The sequence below is a fragment of the Choloepus didactylus genome, chromosome 1 (assembly GCF_015220235.1).
Source record: "Choloepus didactylus isolate mChoDid1 chromosome 1, mChoDid1.pri, whole genome shotgun sequence".
Taxonomy (NCBI): Eukaryota; Metazoa; Chordata; class Mammalia; order Pilosa; family Megalonychidae; genus Choloepus; species Choloepus didactylus.
Genome location: NC_051307.1, coordinates 129,125,097 through 129,150,261, shown reverse-complemented (window position 1 = coordinate 129,150,261; position 25,165 = coordinate 129,125,097). Strand labels below are relative to the sequence as shown.

Here is a 25,165-nt window from a genome sequence, read left to right as displayed (position 1 = left end):
AAACTATATATTTAAGGGTCTTGCCTTTCTAAGAAATTCAGTACAGAAGTCACAGTGCAGCATGTAAGTCATACAACTAGGAGTCAGTCAGTTAACAGATATATTTTCATTTTCCACAGTGTTAGGAGCTGAGGACATAGAGATGAACAAAACAGATACGAAGAGTTAACATTCTTTGTAATCCCAGCAGGACATAAATTTGCAAAGTTTTTACAAACTCACAAAAATTATGGTTTTAGTATTTAGTACATATTCTCTCTATTTAAAAGAGAAATGTTACTTTTCTTTCAAATATGTTTAATATTATGTGTTTGAAAAGCCAATATATCATATACGTGGAAGGAAACAATTGAGGTGAAATACCAATGAAACAACTTTCTTCTGTGCTTTATCCTGCCAGAAATTCTCAAATACTGATTTGAAATTGAAGCAATTAAGAATTTTTATTTTCCAAAGGGGCCACTCAGAGTATATTATATAATCAAGCTCTTGACCATATTTGTCTGGAAAAACATACAACCGCTGTAGATGGGCCCCTGATTCAGTAGTTTCAAAATGAAATTTTAAGTTTAAAGTAAAAGTGAAATCCCAAATCTTGATGCATGGGGGGAGGGGGGTAGGAACAGCAGTTGGGGTGATAGCCATGTATGATCCTTCTGATCTGCAGGAAATAAAGAACCATCCAATAATCATATTTCTAAATGTATATTACAGTAGATTAGCCTGAAACTGCTCTATTCAATTATTTAAGCTTATATCTTGTTTAGGTGTAAGAATTATTCTCTAAGAGAAAGAAGGTTGGGGAAATATTTAGAGTAAAATTAATTAAAGGAGCTTTTGTTGAAATTTTAAAGTCATATGAACACCTTATCACACGAACTATAACTGAAACTGCTTTTTATTGTTACCATACTAGTCATTGTAATGCATTGATAAGGAATACATTAAACATTTATAGAGGCACGGTTTGTAATTTTTAAGAGTAGTGGAGCCTGTTTAACTCTTGAGTTTTGCTATTTCAGAGGCATACGTTCCCCTTTTGAAAAGCTGCCTTTGAGTTAAATACTAAAATCCCGGAAACTTCAGATAGTAGCCACTGCTAATTATTTTCCTTTCAGATGAGTCAGGAAGAAGCAGAAAATTAACTTGCCGTTTCTTGCTGTTTGTATATATACGTGAGATCGCTTTTTTTTTTTTTCCAGTTTATTTTGAAGTATGAAGGGAGTAGAAAATTTATAGGCAACATAATGAGGTTTAGATTTTTTTGTCTTCGTACTTGTAAATAAAAACAGTACGCTTATTTAACAAAGAATTTGCTGACATTTCCTGTTCCACCCACAGTTAAGTTCCAACTTTGCTGCAGCTCTCTCGAGGCGCCTCCAGATGGCGCCCTGGTGCCCGTTCTCTCCGCCCGGCGGCCGGCCAGTTGCCAGCTGCCGGGGAGAAAGGGATTGGAGCAGCAGGGCTAACCCGGCGCTGCTCGGAGATGGGTTGCTGACGGACTCGGGAGGCAGCTGCAACAGGGCATCGCTCAGTGTCCAAGTTTTTCCGTTTCTGAGCGCAAAAGGAAGAACTTAAGTGGGCTGCACTTGGACCGTAAATCGCTCTGTAGTATGTAAAAGCAGCATGGATCACGGACAGCCGAGCTGGTACGTGCAAGAAAAACTACTGAATGGAATAGTGCTGGGTAGGAGAGCGCGTCTAATCATCCTTTGTGTACCAAACGTTCTGTGTGTCCTGGATTGTGCCTATGTGTACACACCCATTTCATTTTCACCAGGATCATGGGGTTTGGGGTCACAATCTTTCATTTTTCCAACATGATGTAATAAAAGCTTTACAGAACGTTGTTTATTGATAGAAATGTGACCCAAGTCACGGTCTAGAGAAACACATGCTAATGGATGGCACCAAAATACTTTCCTTTTATGTTTCTTTGTTAGACAATAAGAAAGAAAGAAAGAAAACCTGAACAATAATACCACTGTATTTTTACCAGATATGATGTTAAAAAGACAATGGCAAAAAATATATTTTCAGTCTGGTGGACCAGATACCAAAACACATTTTATATGTAGGTGTAGACATAAACATACAAGTAAAATACAATTGATTTTCACATGTGTATGCTAGGAAGAATGTTATGTAGCTATGAAAACACTGATAAAAAATTCATGTCACGTGTATGTACATTTTGTATGGTCTAATATGACATGTGAATGTATGTTGCATATGTGTATATAACAGCTTGCATATGTGACTTATATGCAGAATTATTACACATTCACAAATATATATGTGTTGAATATGGATGGATATTGCCACCTTGACACACACTATTTTTATCTAGATAATAGAGGATGCAGATCATCCATTGTCAAAAAAAAAATCTGAACTTAAAGAATGTACTTGTTTCAATATTATATTTTAAATTTGCTAATTTTCATTCAATCTTGTACTTAGTTTTCTATGCTTTTAAATTCTGAGCGAAGATTGATTTTTATAGTTTTACACATAAAATATTGACTGAAGTGATTATATGCCTCTGAGAGTTTGCATAGATATATAACTACAGGTTGCTAAGACTTGAGGTTACTATGGCTAAGTTCACAGGAGTTCTGAAAACTTGAGAGCTCTAACTGGGAGTTTATATTATAAGCTAGCCACTTTTGCAAGATTTGAAGGATCAGAATTAAATTGGAAATGACTGAGGGTGAAGTTTTACTCTTAGTATTATTATTTTAACCTTAATGTTATAAACATATATATATTCGTTTATAACAGATATGGGCATGTAGCAGATACTGAGTTTTATGTTCTGCCATCACACACAAGCAAATATAACACAATTCAACATAAGAAATATGAAATAAGAGCTAATCATGTTAGAGTTTGGTAAATAAAGCCTGAGATACTAAGAAAAGTTAGAAACAGGCTCTGCCTTCATAGAGTTGCCAGTCAAATGAGTAGGTTGAGTATGTGCATTGAAATGAGTTCACAGGAAAATACAAATCACAAAATAAATGCTATTAGAACAGGGCACACAGAAAGTATGTAGCATTAAACTAGGGGGAGAGATCTGAGTTAGGGAAATTAGAAAGGACTTCATATTGGAAGGACCCCTCTCAAGGGATGGGATGAAGAAACGATTTTGGTAGTTGGCAGTGGGGTCTTGGGGAAGAGACACATCCAATCAGACAGGAATGGAGACAGGAAAGCATTTAGTTTGTGTTGAGTACTACCTTCTTCACTGGTCTTAAAGGTGAGCAGTAAAATATGATATTATAAATGTAGGAGGGGCAATATCAGAGATGACTTTGAATGGCAGGTGAAAACTTGGGACATCTTCATTAGCTCATTCCCAGTGCCATAACAATGTAGGCGTTCAGTATTCTTTCAGCAACATTCAGTGTTTCATGCATGACAGAGTGAGCCAACAGGAAGGAAGTGTTAAGCTAATTTTATAATTTTGTTCTTGCCAATCTACCCTATTAGAGTAGAAGTTCCAAGACATAGCACTCTTTTTTCAAATGATATCACCAGAGCTTAAAAATGATTTGAGAAATATTTATCTATTGAATTGCTGAATGAAAAGCATGCATGAATGAGTGAAGGGTACATTGGGGAAAAGGCCAGGATTCTATGCCATTTAACATTTAGTTTTCCTAATACCCCACAATTAACATCCTCAAAATTTACCAAGTAATTGGAACTGTTGTTCCAGCTGATTCCCTTGATGGCTCAGTCAATGCCAAACAAATTCCCAAGAGCCACCACTATTGGTGTTCCGTCTTACTTGATTTTTAACATCTCACGTGAATAGTCCTGACTGCACATTCTTTAAAAGGTTATTAGAATAATTAGGAATTGTGCAATTATTCAGTCAGAATTCACCTGCTCATCTTTATGGCCCTACAGAAGATTCAGTAGGTATATAACACCTGCTAAACAAATAAATGCAGGGAAACTTTGAATAGTTTCAGGAATACCTTTGCGCCCAGTAACATATGTTTACCTCCCTACAAGAATTCTTTAACTATTTGGCTTTCTGCAACTTAGTTTAGGTCAAACTCTCTTGAGCCTCTACATTAATTCTGAGGGTGCAAAGTGATCATTTGCGAGATTCTTGGTTTTTTTGCTTCATAAGTATTTGGGTGGGCTGCTATAGCATGCTTGGGGTGCCAGCCTTCCATAGACAGTGGTGGTCCTGTTTTCTGTCTCTGTGTAGTGATATCTATACCACACATGTCGGAGGAAACTAGTGAAGAAAAAGTTTTTGTCACTTGAAAGAATGACATGATGAAAATAAAGTGGCTTTTTAAAGAAATTTATAAATGTAGTACCCAACTAAACAATAATGAATGTCTAGTTTCTTAAAAACAGAAGTCAAATAAATAATGCCATTGACTGAACAACAATAAAAAGTAAATATACACCTGGAGTTTTCTCTGCTGCCCAAGAAAGACCTTTCCTCAGTGATGATCATTTATATATCTTCATTTGCTTTTATATGACTCATCTAAAAATGTACAGAGTAGAGTTGAAGGGGCTTATGTGTGTGAGTTTAAATGAGGATACAGCATTTCAGTTTTACTTTGAACTAATCTGAGTGGAGTCAGGCTTTTCTCTCATAAGTGTCAGTGTGAGAAATTTCCACACTGACCCAGGTCTTCAGCCTTTACTAGACCTAGTTGTTAATGATTTATTTTTAGCCTATGTAAGGGGAGGTAGCAATACATAGTGGCCCTGGTGCACGGACTTGGTTTGGAGACTAATGCAAGTATGCCTTGTTCAAATAATGCTGGATGTTCAGTTTTGCGGGAAATGTACTGCAGTATATACTGTAGGTTTTTCCCCCTAGTGGTTGACTGTTGTGTTCCTTAAAACAATCTAAATAGAATTTTCTTCATATGGTAAAGATGGTTGTGTCAAATTTCTCTAACATGTTTGAAAAAACTTATTTTCAGAGGGCATGTATTTTTCTTTAAGTGATCATTTTGAAAGATACAAATACAACACCCTGAAAGAACATGCTGGAGGCTTTCTTTATTCTTTGGAAAGCTGGGCATTCATAAATACACCAATACAAAATAGAAACAAATAATGGAAGTTTTCATTCTACCCAATCCCATATTGTGCCCCCCTGTATCATGTCCAGAAAAGTCTCTTTCTTTTTCTGTGTGTCCTGATGTCACTATTTTCTGTAGTCAGTGTCACTGAGTCAGTTTAACATGATTTTTCTTTAGCCTCTTAACCATACTATAAACTCCTTAAAGGAAGGAAATGAATTCCATGCTTTTTTTTGAAACTCCTTATTATACTAAGTACACTACCAGCCACAGAGTAAGCGCTTCAGTTTGTTCATTTTTTGACAATTGAATAAAGACTAAATTCTTATTTTTTCCCACAGGTTCAAATAAGCAGATGTAATCATATAGTAGTGATTTCTAAGGAATGGAATGGAAGTCTTTCTAGTTGCTCTCTATGTCAGAAATTTTACACCTGATACACCACAGCAGAAAGAAAAAGTTCATTCTCCTAAAATCAAGTGTTTGAGATGAAACATCTTTTAAAACATAGTATTGAAATGTGGAGATATCTTTAAAGGCACAAGACTTGTCTTTATTATTTAAATCTGGAATAGATACCTTCTAGCATACCTGTATCCCTGGGGTATTGTGTAACTGCAGGTGAAATATTCCAAAGTCAGAACTGCTGAAAGTTAGGGCAAATCAGAAGAGCTCCTAGCAGCAAGAATTAACCTCAAGGAACCTTAGAGGCATCGGCATGCTTTAGAGCTGTTTCTGGGAAAAAAAAAAAAAAAATCATGCATTTTTTAATAATGAGTATATTTATGAGCACATCACATCACCAAGATATACAAAAATGAGAATTAGTAGCATGCAATCTGCTATTTTAGCAAGTGCTAAGGGAAAATAACAAAAGGGCCTGTGGCTGTATTGTTGACAGGGAGTGAAGGGGCTTCTCTTGTGTTTGTGGACCAGTGGCTAACAGAAGAGTTCTTGGTTAATAAGATGTATTCTTTTCTGGTCTCAGGCTCATTAACAATGGAAGTGGGAGGGAGAGGGTATGAAGTGGCAGCTGCAGCTGTGGGCACTCAGATCATTTGTCACCTGGCATGAAGTTAGTGCTGGCAGTTCCAGAGTTCCAGTGTAGAACACCAGGGAGCAAATGCCAACTGACTGTTGTTCCTCACCAGCTTGCTGGCTAACTCCTGCTCATTCTTCAGATCTTTGCTGAGGTGTCCTTTCCTCCAGGAAGCTTTGCCGACCCCTCTAGAATGCACTTAGCCTCTTTCCTGTTATGGCCCCATATTTTCACCCTGGGCATTGCACTTAGTGCTTAAAGACTTGCCTGCCCTCCTCAGCAGACTAAAGGCAGAAGCTGCATCTTGTCCAACATTGCTCAGTGTCTGTTATCTGGCATGCACTGGCTTTGTAAATATTTATGAATATTGTCTGTTGCATGAATGGTTTGGTGACTATATATGGGGCTTTGATATCAGTAAGACTTGCATGACTTGCATTGGACTCTTATTTCCACTTATAAGTTAAGAAGTAACTAAACTCTCAGCCTCAGTCTCATCTGGGGCAATTATATACCTGTCTCTTAAATGTGGTTATTAAGGTTAAAAATAATATCTATTATTGTTATTATAGTAATATGAGCTTTTACTCATGGGCCTTATACATCTTAACTGATTAAAACTCAAAAAACAAACAAACAAACAAACAAACAAAAACCCTTACCAAGTTAGTCCTATTGTCATCCCTCTTTTATATGAGAAACAGAGGGACAGAAAGGTTAAGTTATTTGCTCTAAGGTCACATAGAGAATAATAATGAATGTAAAGGACTAGAAGAGTGCCCAGGACAAGGTAGATTTATTTTAAATATTATGATGGTGGGAATTGCAATTTTGTTTTGAGAAGGCTGATTCCCAACTTAATGAGAAATTAGCTCACACATTTAACAATAGTTTGTTTCCTGATATCAGAGCCTCTGTTGCAGATATTTCATTTGTAGAATTCCAGTGGAAGCCAAATATGGTGAGGGTAAATCTTCTAATGTATGCAATCTGAGAGGATCTTTATCTTTCATACAGCATTTTACAATGGTGGCTATGTTAGATACTAAAGAAACCCTTATAAAATAGTTGTTCTTGTTATGGATCATGGGATAAAAAGGAACAAATGATAGCTTGGCCCATTTTAATAGTTTGAAACATTATTTTTTTATTTTGTTTTATTTTTAAATGTGGATAGATAGCCTATTTTATAAGATGTTCACTTTTTCTAACTATACAATGTACACTTTTTTCTTGTAAAAAGCATGTAGAATGCAGATAAACTGCAAAAAAGAAAACAAAAGTCATCCACAATTACCCAGCTCAGAGATAAATACTATTAACAGCTTGGCATATTTCCTTCCCTTCTTTTGACACAATTACACATTCATATATATGAACACACACCCACATTTTCACATACACAAATTTTAATGAGGAATCATATTACAAATATAATTTTGCATCCTGTTCTGTGCTATTTTATCAAGCCATCTGAGGTTCTTTAAAACCTGTAATTTTTTAATGCCTGCATAATATTACACTATGTGGCTGGATCCTAATTTTAGTTAAATAATTTTTCTTTTTTAATATTCCCCTAATTTTGGAAATTCTCCTATTGTTTCCAATTTTAGCCTATTAAAACAGGCTTGCTATGATGCTTCTCATAACAGATGTACCTCCCAAATAATCACATTTAGACAACTAATTAACATCTACTAATAAGTTGTAAAATGTGGGAATTCATTTCTACTCAGAAGTAAACAGGCCAAAAGAAGCATTCTTAAACAGGGTTTATGCTTAAGGAAATGACAAGTCAAAAATAGAATTGCAGACTTGAAGTGGACTAATATTGCTTAAGTGACTAGCATATGCTGTAACCTAAAAAGGTGAGCATTATAATCATTAGTTTACTGTGATTAACTGGGGCTTAAAGAGATTGAATGAGAAGATCAGACCACTTTTACTAGCACTGTCAGAATTCAAATACAAGTTCACTCCTGGCGCTTTATCTTTTTGTCCCACAATGCAGTCTACACAGCAAACTGGAAGTGCTTCTAGCTCTACATGATACTTAATTTCTTTGAGCCTCAATTTCCTCATGTATATAGGATTTTTGTGGTGATGAATTTGTATACTATTTGGGAATTGAGAGTCAAAGAAATTTATTCTAGGGCTCATTGATAGCATTAATGTTGCTAGATGCACCATAAAGTGCTCCCCCAAACTGATAGAGCTTAAGAATTCCCTAGAAATTGAGGGCTGAGAAAAGACTTGTTAAAACAAATCTGCAGACCCTAGAACAGAAGATTCAGGTTCAGAATCCGAGGTGAGTCACTGTGTGTTTTTAGCAAGTTTCCTCGGTGATTTTGATGATATATTAAGTGCCTACCGCAGATAAGGCACTAGAAAAATGAAACTGAAGGGAGGATAAAGAATTTAAGAGGAGACATAGAAATTGACAGTCATTTGATATTGGTTGAAAGTAGACAAAGCTACCCATGAGAGAGGGTGGCTTGAAACTGTCAGAATGTAAAAACAACTTGGAGCTTGAGGGCTTCATTTCCCTGGTCATTTGAAAGATGAAATACCTTAAAGGCTCTTGAAATCAAAAGCAAAATAACACTAAATTGACTGAACAGAAATGGCAGCCAGTAGCGTTTGCTGAGGTATGAAGTACTTTAAAGTTTTACCTGCACTGGATCCTGATGCTTTTCCTAGCCAAACTAAGAAATCTGATTTGAAATTTTGATTTGGCTTTTATTTTTTATTTATTTGCTGGATTTCTTAGGTAGGTTTAGTTGCTCCCTTCTCTGCCTTTCCATAGGGGTTTTCTGGCCTTTTGGCATTTCATGTGACATTGCAGTTGATGAAATTCATCTTGCCTTCTCAGTGGGGAGCTTCTGGAGGACAGAGATTCTGCCTCATTCAAGGAATGTACCCAAGAAACAGTTTTTGAGTAAATTATTTTTCAGTGTTTGTCGTTAATACTTGATAGAAACATTTTGTAACTTTAAAAAAGTTCTCCCTGGGAAATATTACCTACAATTCTTCAGTTAAAATTATGCCACAAGTTTTAGGACATCTACTTTTTTTTTTTTTTTTTCCCATCATGGGTATTTGATGTGAGTCTCCAACAGGTACACTAAATAAAATATTTCTAACATCTAAGACCAATGTTTTCTAAAACCAGGTTTTTATCAGGAATTAGTAAGCTGCCTAGCATTAATTTCTTTAAAATTATTCTTGAGGGTTTTAAATACTTTGTTGTACCTTCAGCTACAGAAATATTTCAAGTGTTATCAACTCATTTTATAGATCTGTTACTGAATAATAAACGTAGGGAAGGCTAAATAGTTTGGTAAGAAAGTTCTTTCCTAGTTTATTAACAGAGGAATTTTCTAGCTAAATATAACCTAAACATTCTCTATGGTTGCATTTTTGAACTGGTCCTCTAATATGTAATCTTAAAACCCTAGGGCTAAGAAAAACTTGAAAAGTGATTTTTAGGATGAGATGAGAATCTCTACAATTTCAAAGCATTTTCAAAGGAGCTATGTCACAACTTCCCTTACTAATCTGTCCCCATGTGCAGTTACCTATATTGTTATGAAATTCTTCCTTAAACCCTTTCTAAATCCTTCCTGCTGCTAAATAAGCCTACGTCTTCTGATTTGATCTTAGTGGAGACTGAAAAAATTGGTCACTGTCCTTTTCAATACATGTCATTTAGGTATCAGGAGATTATTATTGAAGTCTTCCTCAGTCTCCTTAAAGACAAGTTAGCCTGTCCTCTTCTGATGATTTCCTTCTGCAGGAAGGGTCCTGGACAGGGAGCTGCATACTTTGCACTCAGGTAACTACAGGAGAGGCTTTTCCAGGCTTCTTTGCCTTCTTAATTTGAAAGCTATTTTCCCTGGTTTTGTGATTTATCTCACTTGGCCATTCTTTTTGAACTCTTATTTCTTGGCTTCTCCATTTGTCCTCTTGTCTTCTATTCTTGAACTGGCCACACTCAGAAACAGGAAAACTGCTTGATAAATCCTACAGAGGCATCTTTACAATATGATTTCATAGGTTAATTTCAGAGGCATCTATCATCACCATCCTTTAGGCATGCACTATTCATATGAAGAGCTTTGTATCAAAATATTAAGGGGGTTTATAAATAATGCAATTGGATAAACTTTGCCCTTGAGGAATGCTTAGCCTGTATTTAACAGTGACCATGATATTACCACCTACCTACTGGGAACTGACTCTTGATAACAATCCTGATTTTAGGTAATATAACTAATACAGTGAATGTAAAAAAAAAAAAAAAAAAATTGAATTGTCTGCTGCATTGCTGATCAATTCATCTGGTGCCAGAGTAATGGCCTTTGGTCAAGGTAAGGACCTCTTCAATCTTTTAGCTTAGAAATTTAACCTATAACTATTTCCTTAATTTACATCACTGTCAGTAATTTCACCATAGTTCTGCACCACTGAGTTTTAGTTATGAAGATTTTGTGTTTTTTTTTTCCTGAATTCTTCTCATTTTATAAGACAGCCTCTATTTGTGTACTTTGTGATGGATTTTGCAGGCTGGTAAAGTCAGTAGGGTCCCATTGATGGCCACTTTCTAGGCAGAATCTTCTAACCAATGTCAAAAGGAGCTTACTCTAAGGAGATTTTGGCATACAGGAAACTAGGTTCACTGTAGACTGGCATTTTCATGAACTGCTTTCAAATTTATACTCATGTATTAAAGTTGGGTACAAATCATGATGATAAATAATTCTGAATTATAAGTTAATTTCCTAACTACCATTACATTTTTAGAATACAGCTTTTCAGATTTGCAGATATATTTTTCAAGTTGTTTCACTATTCTATGTTGAAATGTTTCTGGAAAATAAGAGTAGAGAGTTATGCTAGCTTCTGTCATTATTGCAAGATTTGCCAAATTACAAATGGCCAAAGAGATAATATATTGAGTTTGTGAGACATTAAAAGCCTCCTACATAAGAAAATCTGTCTGATTTGATGATGCACATAAAATTGGCAAGAATAAGAAAATTCTAGGTTTGTGTAACCATTAGACTAAATATCAGAAAATGATGCTTTGCAAATCTCTCTGCTGTATTTTTAACTTTCATTTGCCACTGATGAGCATACTGCAGAGCTTGAGAAATTGCTCTGTTTAATTTTGCCTAAAAGACTATTTAAACAGATCAATGACTGATTTAGATTTTATCAAAAGAATTGTCGAGGAGGAAATTTCCTGTATGGCAGATAGAGTGTTCCAAAAGCAGTTGTTGTGCAATGGTTTCTAATAAGATCGGAGAACAAATTAAACTATATCAAAATTAATTTATTACAAAGATAAATGCAAAATGCAGGAGACTGATAGAAATAAAAGACTCTCATCCAATAAAGCTCAGGAAATATGCTTTAAAAACGTGCTGATGATACAGATCTCTTAATTGATATTTGGGACTTCATTTTGATAGTCTATTTACTTACTACCCAAAATGTCAGCAATGTATGCATGAAGGCTCATTTTCAGTTATTAAATCCAAACAGAATTCAACAAATTATATTGCAAAAAGGCAAGAATAAATGCCTGGGAAATAGTAGAAGGACCTTTACTTTTCCCAAATTTTTATTTTATTATTTTGTTACTATTTCTGTGCAATGCTCCTTTCCCATCTTTGCTTTCCTGCTCCATCCCATACCTGGACCAGGCTGGAGTAAAGAGATCCCTGAGTGAAGAACTCCAGTAATATGGGAACAGGATATGAAAACAAGGTGATGGTGGTGGAGTAGGGGAAGCAGCTGAAAGGGTTTGTTTGCATTCCAAAATACATGCATCTGCACCTGCAAGAGACTCTTGCCATCACAGTCAACTATTATTTAGAGAACTCTCTGCTTTATGGAGATTTGGCTGTAACTCCAGACTTACTACACTGGAACACCTAACTTTGTTCTTGGCTGTGGATGGTTTGGTCTCCTTAGGAAGAATTTGGCTTAGATGCAGAGGAGGAGACTTAGTGCATATGTGTGTGACTGAGTGTAAATCAGTCCAGATTCCAAAGGCAAACATAAAGGGTTTGGGTGCACTGTTTTGTGCTCCATGACTCCTTTCACCTTATTAAAAGAATTCTTTGGGATTTGACCATGTGCTTTTAATATATTTCAATGCAGTGCATGTTCAAATATTTTTCATGAGGTCTTTTTATTCTTCATATTTAAAGTTTAACCATGTGTATATCCAGTCATTTCACTTTGGTTACATGTATTTGGTATTCAAATATTTGTTTTCCTTTCAGAGCTACCCTCAAAGGACTATTAGGTTTTTAACCTTCCCTGAAACGGCTTTAATGCTTCTTGAAATGAAAATGTAACATACAGAGTGATCCTCCCACTCCTCCAATGGGAGAATATAACATGTGCTGACATTTTGATTCCTGATCTTCAGAGGTATTTATTCTTAACATCTAAATATATAAAAAAAATATCACTAAGCAAACCATTTCAATAACTGCTATTGCCTTTCATTTGGTTGCCAAACTTAACATATAAAAATGCTGTAATCACTATGGTAAAAGAGAGGCCTTTTTACATTTCCTGTTCTTGATATATTCTCTCTAGGAATGCTTACTCAAAATTAAAAGCTCATCATAAACAAGATAATAGGTGTTAATATAAAGATAGTAATATAATGGGATATATTTAATGTGAATAGCACTGTCTCTTTCATGAAGAAGTGAAAAATTGTAGAGCTATGGGTCTCAGAATTTAAAAGTACATAATAAAGATGTTAAAATCCAGAGCCCAAGGAGAGAAGAGTAGTGGCCTGGGATGAGACTTGTGAGAACTTGCAGTCAGATTGATCAGCACCTTCTATGTTAACTCAAAGTTTGAACTTGTTGCTGTTGGCAACAGAGTGTTTCTGTATGTGATAATGGGTCAATTGGTGTGTGTTTTAGAAAGCTAATCCTGGCAAAGATTTGAAGGATGAATTAGACAAGAGTCTTGTTGGGAGAAAATATGCGACTGAACTAAGTCAATGGCAGTAGTGATGGAAGGGAGGGGAAGATCTAGAAAGGCATTTTGGAAGTAGGTCAATAGAATTTTGGATTTATGGGATGAGGAAAAGTGAGTAGTTAACAGAGATTCTGAGATTTCTATCTCAGGTGATTGGGTAGCTAATGATGTTATTAATCAAAAAAGGGAATAACAACTAAACTTTCTTAAGGGGTGATGGAATAGTGGAGTGGAGGCAATGAATTTGGAGTTGGTCATGGAGCTTGTTACCTGTCGGACATAATTGTAGAGCAGGGTGTCTCAGCCTTGCTATTATTGACACGTGGGCTGGATAATTCTTTGCTGTGGGGTACTGTCTTGTGCATTGCAGGGTGTTAAGCAGCATCCCGGGCCTTCATCCACTAGATGCCAACCCCCACCCCAAGTTGGGCCAAAAATGTCTCCAGGATTTTCAAAGCGAGGACAAAATTGCTGCCATTTGAGAACCAAGGAGGATGTTGCAATTATGTGGCTAGTATATAGGAGACGTATGAGACTGGGATCAATATTTAGAATCATCAGTATTGACAATTTAAGCAACGTCAGTAGATAATATTGTTAAGGGGAAGAATGTTGATGATTATATAGTTCTCTAATTTTTGCTTGACCAGCTCCAGAGCCTGAAGATTCCTAAATGTATGAGATAGACTGAAGCAGCCTATTTTACTTTTTAATAATTTCAAATATTATACATTGTTATTATTACTATGTATAGTTACATATTGAGCCAAATGTAATCTTTCTGTAAGTATCATTCTGTGGTTCTGATTTTGTCTTCATGGGACACAAGCCAAGTCTATCAGAACAGGCGAAATTATTCTTCTAAAATCCTTCCACATAATTTTAACACAGTGATTATATTAATTCCTAGAATTCAGTATTTTTGTCTCCTGGATAAATGTTCCTAATATTTTCAACCTTCCTTAATATGCTGTATTTTGAGACTTCTTGCAATGTGAGAACTCTGTAATAGAGGCCCCATCATTTGAAGTATCCTTCTTTAGGTATAGAGCAGAGAATGGAACAAACTCCACATGGGCATGACCAGCTCATAGGAAAACATGCTTTCCTATTCCTCATTCTAGCCAAAGTATTTTTATTAAAACATTGGAAAGTGCATTAGCTTTTTGTCAGCTACATTAGATGATCGTCTCCTGTTGTTTGTTTGTTTGTTGTATCAATTTCTAAGTCACATTCCATATCATGTACCTCTGAAGTATGTTTGTTTGTTTTAGCTCAATTGTGGAATTTAGATTCATCCTTTTAAAAATGTACTGTTCTTTCATTTAGCCCATCATTTCAACTGCTTGATCCTTTTGGATTAGGATTTCATCATCCAGCATGTTTGTCATTTCTCCCAGTTTCATGCCATCTGCACAGTTGATCAGCATACCCACAGACACATGCATCCAAGTCATTAATAAAAACGTGAGCAGGTTAGATCCCAAGATAATGGGATGACATAGTGCTATGGATTTCCTCTTCAGTGCTTTTCCAGGTCTCTTTATTTTTGTAAGTGCTATAGAAAGAAGACATGTGGATAAAAATTAAGCTCAACATTTCCCAGATGAAATCTTCAAACGATCCTACAGGAAATAGCAAGGTAAACTATGTTCCATTTATAGGATGGAATATTGTCAAAGGAAAAAAACGACTTTGCAATTGTGTTAAGTGATAAAAGCAGGATACACATTTGAACATAAAATATGAAATCACTATATACAGATAGATGTAGATATAAATATAAACCTAGATGTAGACAGATATACAAAATACCAAAATCTCTACCATGATTGCCTCTAAAATGGTAATTGTGGTTGACGTTTTTTCCTTATTACTATTTTGTTATTTCAAATTGTTACATAATGAATTTGTAACCTTTATATTCAGAAAATAAATGTTAAAGTATGCTCCTGTATCATATAATTTTGAATCAATAAAATTAAAACTGGAATGTGGAGAAATTGTATGGTTTCCTAACAACCAGGTTTTGAGGAAGAGGCCTGATCTTTGCTAATAGGAGACCTTTCTAAGGAAACCACAGGTTTTCAGTATTCCTTGGGAGAAAGGGGAGCTGGTGCTGCACCAGACTTTCCCATCATCAAACCCTGCCCCTGCTGATGGATTCCTTAAAAGATGACAAGTATGGCTGGATAGGCCAGAAGAAGCTGTCAGATGGAGAAGCTAATACCTGTCTGTATTCCTTAACAGGGTTGTTGTAAAGAGCAAATGAAATGATAAAGGTGGATATTTGTATGTAAAATTGCTAACAGTACTTTATTGATGAATAGGGTTTGAAGTAGTGATGTCTTTAATTTGAATGACTATTGCATTTCATAAATATGTAGTAGAATTGTTTGATCTCTCCAGAATAAGTCCCTTAAAGGCAGGGGCTATATCTTATTAATCTACACATCTCCTGACACTTAACACATTGCATTATGCATATGAATACATATCTTATGTATGGATAGAGGATGAATTGCCTTGCTAGCAATATTTGCAAAATCGAAAAATAGAATAACATATAATGTTATTATAAAGTAGCAAGTACTAAGCAGTTATCCTGCCATCTTGGTGATGCAGATGATCTACTGCAAATATTACTGACTGGTAAACAGCATTTAGCTTCTTTTTCTTCCTGCTTTCTAATTTTAGTCACTCACTAAGATTCTATACTTTGCCTTATTCTCTCTTTATATCTTTATCATTTTGATTATATGCATTCATATGGTCTCAGATTTCATCTTAGGGTTATGACCCTTGATTCAGTCTTGACTTTTTCCAGTCTTGCATTTCTGACTCTTTGCTGAACATCTCTTCTGGCTATCTTGATATCTCCTTAAATTCAACATTAAAAAACCTGACCTATGATGCACAGCCCTTCCTTGGCCTCCCAACTTCCAAAATACACATTTACATGCACCATACTCTTCTAGGTTTTTTTACTGTTAAGAGTAGGAATCTTTCCCCATCATCCATGCTAGCCTTATTCTCCCCAACCCCCATCCTTGATCCCCATATGTAATAGTTTCTTAGAATAGCCATTAAAAAAATACCACAAATGGGTGGTTTAAAACAACAGAAATTTATTCACTCCAAGTTCTTGAGGCTAGAGGTCCTAAACTAAGTTGTCAGCCAGGTTAGTTTCTTCTAGAGACTTTGAAAGAGAATCTGTTCCACACCTCTTTCCTAGCTTTTGGTGGTTGCCAGCAATTTTTGGCATTCTTTGGCTTGTAGACACAAAGCTCCAATCTCTGCCTCTGCCTTCACGTATGTGGTATCAGTTTCCAAGTCTTCCTCTCCTTTTAAAAATACCAGTGATTGGATTTAGGGTACACACTAATCCAGGATGACATCATCTTTGTTTTCATTTGATTACATCTGCAAAGACCTTATTTCCAAATAAGGTCACATTTACAAGAGCTTGAGATTAGGACTTCAAACATGTCTTTTTAAGGGACATAATTCAACCCACAACACCATCACAGCAAAGTAGCTTCCAAATCTTAATGGTTTTATATCTAACGGTATCTCTATCATCCCTCTTTAATTAGTTCTAAAACCATACACAGTTCAGGCCTTCATGATCACTTATTTACCATCAATATACTTTTGCTTTAGGCTGTCATATCAGAATAACTCTTGTTTTATTTCTCCTCAGTTCAAAATCTTTCAGTGACTACTCCCTTTACCCAACTTTAATTATATTATTAATATCCTGTGAATATAATTTTAGAGCAATAAACTTGAGAAAATATTAACTTAATATTCAAGATGTTCTAAGCTTCAACCTTTTATAGTGTGAGTTCTTAATCACACCAAAACTGTAACCATCATTCAGTGAATATTATACCTACTGAAAAAAGAGAGCAGGTGCTCACATGTGGGAATTTGTATTGGAATCTCAAACTCTTGGGTACAGCTAGTGTCCTCATGCTAGAGTGGAAGACCCACACCCACTGGTGTGGAATAAAAAGCTTACTTCCCTTCAACACCCAGTAGCATGAAGTCATCTTTGAATGGTTCAACTGGCTGCAAGGCTTGGCTCAGCTGTCTGTGCTTCTGTTTAGGATGCTACTAAGGAAATTCATCTGAGTCTGCCTTGCCACTTCTTTTAGATTTTCTCTGCCCTCAACTGATTTCCAACAACAACCGTATGTGTGTGTGTATAAAATCAGGTGGGATGAGATTAGAAATATTTCCTGGAATAAAAAAGTATTGAATAGAGTTCAGAAAGAGGGAAAGGATGCTCTTTCTCAGAGAAATGTAGCAAGAATCTTCTATTCAGAGAGAGGAGCATGCTGAGTGGCTCATAGCCAGAAATTGTGTGGTGAGTTCAGGGCAGGTGGATTAGAGAAAAGGACCTAAGCTGGTCTGAAATGTGACAAAAGCTTTAATGCCAAATTATAAGGAAGGTTTTTAAGCAGCAGAGTAGCAGAACAATAATTTTGCCATTGATATAAAGATATTAATTTCATGTTACATATCACATGTCACATTTAAAGAGGAAAAAGCAGGTTGTGTATGTGAAAATGTTTCCTCAGTATGAAATATGCCCAAAGGAAATGCTGACAATAAAGAAACAAAACTTTTTTTTTTTTCTTCTTTTTTTTTGTAATAATGGGTGCAGAACTTCAAATAGAATTCAGGGATAAATATTTGAATCCAAATGGCAGTCTTTAAGAGCCCAAAGTGCTGATTGCTGATACTATGAAATCATTTATCTATGCATTTCCAATTATTTTAAAGAAAAAGTAGGCTGAATAGCACATTAAATATATATTTTCTTCTTAAAAAAAGTAGATGAAATTTTCCAAAAATTTTTTTTTAATAATTTGGGAGATGAAACTGATAGGTAATTCTAACCATTAGGTATATTATTGTTGCAAATGAAAATCTGTTTTATAATGTTTATCTAAAGCAGATTTCAGTGTGGTAGATAATTTTTAGTATTCCATTTGGGGATTATCATTGGGATTTTTCTTCAGTTCTAGACTTTATTTTTCTTTGCTCCTGTTAGTGGGGAAATCAAGATACAGACAATAGGAAATTCTGGCTTTAATATACTAAAACCATATGACTGAAGGCAGGTTATTTAACTTCTTGTGTTTTGGTCTTATTGTTCTAGGGTTTATCAGTGAGTTAAAGTGCCTACCAAGCATCTGAAATACAGAGAAGTGTTCAAAAATGGTTGCACTTTTGCACTTCATCCCTTTAATCTTTCATCCTACTTCTCTACTCTTCAGGAATTAATCCCTGTCAAGATAGGAATTGAGAATGGGCTAGTCACCCTTCAAGGTGTAATCTTTGTAGAGATGACTATGTAGATTTAAAGCAACTCCAACTAAGAGTCCACCTTTGCTTAGAAAAGGAGTGCTCACTCTCCCTCACATCATTTCTTCAGAAGTAGTTGTCCTCTGGTCTGAAATAAAGAGAAAACTCCAGTCAGAATGCATGAAGAATGAGTTTCCATAATCCTGGTATGAAGTTCTGTAGTAGGTTGAATTATGTGCCACAGCAAACACATTTTTAATCTTAATCTTCATCCCTGTGGCTGTGAACCCATTGTAAATAGGATGTTTTGCAGATGACATTTTTAGTTAAGAGTAGCTCTTAATCCATATTATTGGAGGCCTTATTACAAAACACCCAGAAGTCTCAGAAGCCAGAAAGGAGAGGACATCACCATGTGACAGGCGGCAGAAGTACAAGCGAAGGAACCCCAAGGATTTCTAGCAGCCAGCACCAGAAGGTTTAGACTCTGGGAGACAGCGAATCTTGTTGATATCTTGATTTTTGGTCTTATTCTAGTCTTAAAACTGTGAGACGATAAATGTTTCTTGTTTAAGCCAATCCATCATGTGGTGTTTGTCACAGCAGCCTGGCAAACTAAGACAAATTCTCACCTGAGGAATTCTCTCTATGCTGTGTGGGATTAAGGGCTGGAGGGAAGCCTCAACCATTCATTGCTTTAGTTGTCCCAAGGTCCACTTAAAAATTTTTACAATTTAAAGTAGCCTGAAATAGATGAATTTTTGTTGGTTATTTGTTATTTTTTTATTTATTTTTATTTTAATATCCCTTAAGAGTTGGGAGAAAATGCCAGAAGAGGAGTAGGCTTTTATGCCTTCTTAGATGATAGGCATTAGACAAAAGGGAGAATCACAGAGCAGGGGGTGGCAGGATAAAAAACAGGTGTGTCATATAGGAACATTGGGAATCACCTAAGTGAAGACCACCAGAGCCTACTAACATATTGGTGAAAATGATATTAGACAACTTCTCCTTTTAAGGTTGTCCTTGATTAGTCATGAACTAAATCAGGAATTTTATAATTTATATGATTAAATGAAGATATTTCAAGTATAATCTAATTTTACATATAAAGGCATACTCCCACATGGCTCCAATGAGTGACAGTTGTGCTCCATTGATGGATGATTTCTATTTTCATCTATAAAGTATTTCTCCTATAATCAGTGAGCCCTATTCCTCTTTCATGTTTGAGTCTACTGTACTTAAAAAGGTAAATTAAAAAAAAAGAAATTTCTACAATACCATCCCACATCCTTCATCCTGCTTGGTATTTCAACTTTAAAAATTGACTACAGCAATGGTTTTCTGAGAAACATTGAATGGATATGAAAGATAGATTTCAGTAACATTTCATTAATTTAAAACATCCTGTATGATTTTGATTATTTTTAAACTTGACTTTTGAATGATTTGTTTTGCAAAGTCCCCACTGCTTTAAATAATGCCACGGAACTTTTAAGTACCTTATTTTAACTTGACATTCCAGCTTGAAGAGCTTACACAGTGGTTCTCAAAGTGAGGTCCCTGGACCAGCACTTGTTTGAAATACGAATTCTCAGGCCCCACTCAGACTTACCTAATCTGAATGTCTTGGGGAGACATCTTGGAGTCTGTTTTGACAAACCCTCATGGTGATTAAGCCAAAGTCTGAAAACCACTGGATTATAGCATCAGATGCATGCAATGAATATAAATTATCCAAGGGGATTTAGGTTGAAAATAACATGAATTTTTCTTCTAAATACCTGTTTTTTAAAAATTGTTAGTTAATTTTCTCTGTCTATGATTTCTTTTTGTTGCTCACATGACTGCATAGTAAGTGGAAGTAGAATTTTTAACTGTGATTCTTCTCTGGTGGGTTTTCTCATTTCTCTCCCTGAACTAGTATTTTTCTCACAAGTGACAAGCCTGGATTTGAATCTTTGCTTTGCCACTTGTTTGACTTTGGGAAAGCGACTTCATCTTTCTGAGTCTTAGTTTCATTATCTGTAAAATGGTAATAATAATACCCAGTAGATTTGTATGAGGATTAAATGATGTAATTTAAGTGAATTACTTAGTGAAGTGTCTGGCACATATTAAGCTCTATGTTAAATTATCTGTCTGTCTATCATCTGACTCTCTTGATATGTGATACTATATGAAAGTATTTCCAATCTGTTAAGTTGGATAAAAATAGTAATTGTCAATGTTATTGTGATAAAACAGTACCTGAAACATTGATATTCAGAGACAATATATTGAAACATGTATTATACATATTTTCTAATGATTTAGAATTGACTTAAAGGTAATTTTACATTGAATGTTTGTTTTTGTTAGAGATTCTGGACCTTGCTCTGAATATAAATTCTTGGGTTCCCTAAATCTCATCAAATCTTTTTTAGTTTCTTCTTCTCCCTTAAGCACCTTTGTCTCTCAGCTGCAGCATAGTGTGTAAATGTGTCCTCATTTTAAAACTATTACCTCCATTTTCCTTCCTTTGACTCATTCTCTAGTTTCCTTTCTTATCTTATGCCTCAGTAATTACAGCATCCTTAGTTCAGATAAAATGGGCAAGTATATCATTATGTTTTAAGTGCACAGCAGTACAGAAGGCTAAAAGATCATGGGTTGTTGTACTTTGATAAAAATTCTTCTGGTTCTGCCATGGCTGTATGCAGTAAAACAAATGGCACTGAAGACTGTTTGCATTAAATTCCACCTATAGCTCCAAGTAAATTTTCTTAGGTTAGCAACAAAATTAGTAGCTTGTGGATTGGACTTTCTGAAATAACACAAAGTGGTATATATTTGTAAAAGAAAAACTATTAGAGACAATGAGATGGAAAAGAAATATCCTCAGATGATGAAAATGATGGAACAAGTATTTATGTTCAGTAATAATTACATATTTTAAGAAAATTCTCAGATATGAAAGGTATGCATGTTAGCCTCTTTTTTATTTTTTTGGCATCTTTCTTCTGTCTTCATAGATATATGTCCTTTGCCTTATAATTTTTTTAACTCAACTTGCTATCCTGTTCAGGTAAGGCCTTATATCACCTTCCTTTATGGCCATATTATGTGAAGCTTTCTACCCCCTCTTTCCGTCTTCCCATGGCCTTTCTTAATTTCATGCATTACGGTTTCTATCCCACCTGTCTACTGACCATGCTTTCATGTAAGGTCAGCACCCTGCATAGGTAGCTCCGACCTTCATACATCACTTTCCCTTGCAGTGCATTCAGTTATAAACTGTTAGTGAGAGAAGATACCACAGAGACCATTTAGTTAAAGCATTTATTTTACAGATGAAGAACCCCAAACCCCGAGAGGATAAGTGACCTGCTCAAGGTCATTTAATGAGTTAGTGAGAGAGCCAAAGTCAGAACTTCTGTGCCCTCATTCCTAATTCAGTGTAGTCTTGTGATTAAGTGCAAACTTTCTAGCTGCAGAAATAGAAATACAATAGGATCTTTTTCCTATACATGAATCGGTCTTGACTAATAATGGTAATAAGTAATATTTGCATGCTTATTGTGTGAATGCTTAGTGTCTTGCATGGAAGACCCCATTTAAGCCTTATAGCAATCCTATGAGGAGAGGAATATATTCCCATTTTACAGATGGGGAAAATGAAACAGATAATAACTAACTTTCCTAATATAACATAGAATCACAGACTCACAAGATGAAATACACCCAATTCTCTTGGATAAAGGCAGTCTGTGGGTTCTTAGGAGATTCAGTCCTTCCTTATCTGGTTGGAGATGGGAAGGAGTGGAATTGGGGAAAATGACAGTGGCCTTGTTAGTTCTTAGTGGGAGCTTCAGTCTTGGCAAGGATCTGGTGATTGTCTTGTAGCCTCAGGGATCTTTATACTCTCCCACGTTGCCTTTCATCTTAGCAGTAATTCATGCCTTTTGAACAATGTATTAAATTTTCATTTGAAATAAATATTGAGTGTCACTATATACTGGAGTCCTTTATACAGTGGTGAACAAGACAGACAAAGTCACAGAAACACTAAGAGCAAGGGGAATAATCTAACTACTATTATTCCACAAAGAAACCTATATTCTCACCCTATACCTCCCACTTTTCTAGATGCCTCATAATCTAAGGCTACTAATTCAAACTTCATCCCCATGTTGCCTGCCCATTATTCTTCAACATATTCTTTTTTCATGACATCTTGGTAAATCAATCCAGTATATCAAGACAGGTAATCTGTTCAGCTTTGCACCATTCATTGTTTATCTACAAACAATCACTATAAGTGAGAACGAGAGAACATAAAATAAGGAAGCCAATCTTTGTCTTCAGTTCTATTACAGATTAATGAAGGACATAAGCACTAAACATCATCATCATTATTATTAATATAAAACAGTATTATCAATAACCTATTATATCCAAGGCATTTTATATAAATTACAGATATATAATAATATGTGTATGCTTTGTTATGTATCATTCACTGTGCTTTAAGTATGTGAGTTCATTAAGTCCTGTGTGATAGGTTTTACAACTTCCATTTTATACCAGAGGAAGTTGATTGTAAGGCTGCACAATAGGTAAGTGGTTGAGACAGGAGTCAAATGAGAGCAATCCAGTGCCAACACCTATGCTTTCATTAATCTGTTATAGCACCTCTCTGGTGCTACCAAAACAACTCAGATTTTAATTCTGATTGGAGTATTTGGGAAAGATTTCATGACAGAGGTTATATGTAAACAAGTTCTGAAAGATAAATATGAATTTCCCAAGTAATAACATGTATTTCAAGCCACAAAAGGCATAAAAAGAATATGGTATGAATTTTTATTGGTGAGAAGTGGATGGTATGACTGTTGGGTAGTGTTTTCATTTGGTAAAGCTGCCAGAATGCAATACTCAAGAAATGGGTTGGCTTTTACAATGGGAACTTATCAGCTTAGAATTTTCAGTTCTTAGGCCATGAAAATGTCCCAACAAAAGGCATCAACAGGACAATACCTGGACTCTGAAGACAGGCTGCCAGCATACGGGACACCTCTGTCACATGGGAAGGCACATGGCTGGTGTCTGCTGGTCCTTCTCAGCTGGGTTTCATTGCTTCCAGCTTCTGCCTGTGAATTTCTTTCTTTTAGCTTCTGTTTCTCTTGGCTTCTCCAGGTATGTCCTTGTCTGTGAGCTTCACTGGGGTTTTCTCCATGAGCTTCTCTTATTTTCATTCCTCTGAGCTTCTGTTTGCCTTTTATCCTCTTATAAAGGACTCTCAGTTGAAATAACCTAATCAAAAGTTCCCACCTACAATAGGTCTTCATCCACAAGAATGGATTAAAAGAACATGGCCCTTTTAGAGTACATACAGTCTCCAAACTATCTCAGGTTGTGATGTGCCATCTAATGATTTGGGGACATAGTTGCTGAAGCCAATGGAACTAGATCAAAGGAATTGTAGTTTACAACCATAGTTACAAAGAAATCAGTATTCTTTACTGAATTTATTTTGTGTGCATGTATACCACACAAACTATTTGTGTACATATATTGCCTCATAATGGAACTATAAGTTTCTAAACAGCAAGGCCCATGCTGTTTATTACTGTCATGGAGTGTAGTACAATAGCACAGTAAGAAATAAGTATATAAATAAATAGATTGGATCATGGAACTATGTAGTTGTTTTATCTACCTGCACACCCAATTGCAAAAATGATAATAGTAATTATAATTATTTTTATATAAAAATGGTAAGGCAATTTCTGAGGCTGATGATTCACTTCTTTAGACATGCTAGTGAGGCCCATATTGGAGATTTTATCTTGTCATATTCATCTTCCTATCATAGACAAAGACATTGACCTAGACCATTTTTGCGCTTTTAAGAAAGACCTTCTGAGAGAATTTGGTTCAGTTACTGCAAATGCATCATCATCAGTCTGAAAACAAACTTAAAGTGCATGATTTCCTGGTAGTGGGTTAGCAAATGTCACTTTTGCATTGGGAAGTCAGCAATATTTTTATAGTTGGCCTCACTAATCATGCTACATATAAATTTGACTTGTATTTTAACTTTATCGTTCTTTCTCAGCATACCTTATAGAGAAGCATATTTTTAAAAATAAATGCCAAGGCATATACCAGTGCATATCCTTAAGAAGATCTATTCTAAATCCTCTTCTTGCTAGCAGTAGGAATACTCTTCTACTTCTCACCTTGGAACATTAGGCCAGCTTCAGGGACTCATTCTTTCATATTCAGTGATTTAAATAGAGCATAAGGAAATTTAAATCAATGTGGTGTTTCAAATGATTAAAAACCAAAACTCAACCCTAAAAACTACCTTATGTTTTGTACGTTGAGGAAAGATCAGAAGAGCAAACACCTATATTAAAAAAACTTTATGGTAGTATTAAAATTGAAGGGCAAGCTTAATTCTAATTTTCAAAAATTTGCTCAATGTAAAATCAAATATTTTAAAATATTTTTCTATTTTAATATAGCCACAAAATAATATTTTGTAAGTAAATTCTATCCCTCATAATGACCATAATGATCATTTTATAGAGTAGGTATTTGTGCTGGTTTGAATGTATTATGTCTCCCAAAATGCCATAATCTTTGATGTAATCTTGTGTGGGCAGATGTATCAGTGTTGATTAGATTGTAATTCTTTGAGTGTTTCCATGGAGATGTGCCCCACCCAACTGTGGGTGAT

The 25,165-nt window shown here is 35.5% G+C and overlaps 1 long non-coding RNA gene across 1 annotated transcript in view; it reads left to right on the top strand.

Annotated features, from left to right (window-relative positions):
- The first annotated feature begins 1,430 nt into the window (after nt 1–1,430).
- The window catches only part of LOC119538502, a 289,526-nt gene continuing 265,791 nt past the window's right edge, over nt 1,431–25,165 (top strand). Inside the window, exon 1 of the long non-coding RNA XR_005217564.1 lies at nt 1,431–1,649. This is a non-coding gene — a long non-coding RNA (uncharacterized LOC119538502). The remainder of the gene's footprint in view (nt 1,650–25,165) is intronic.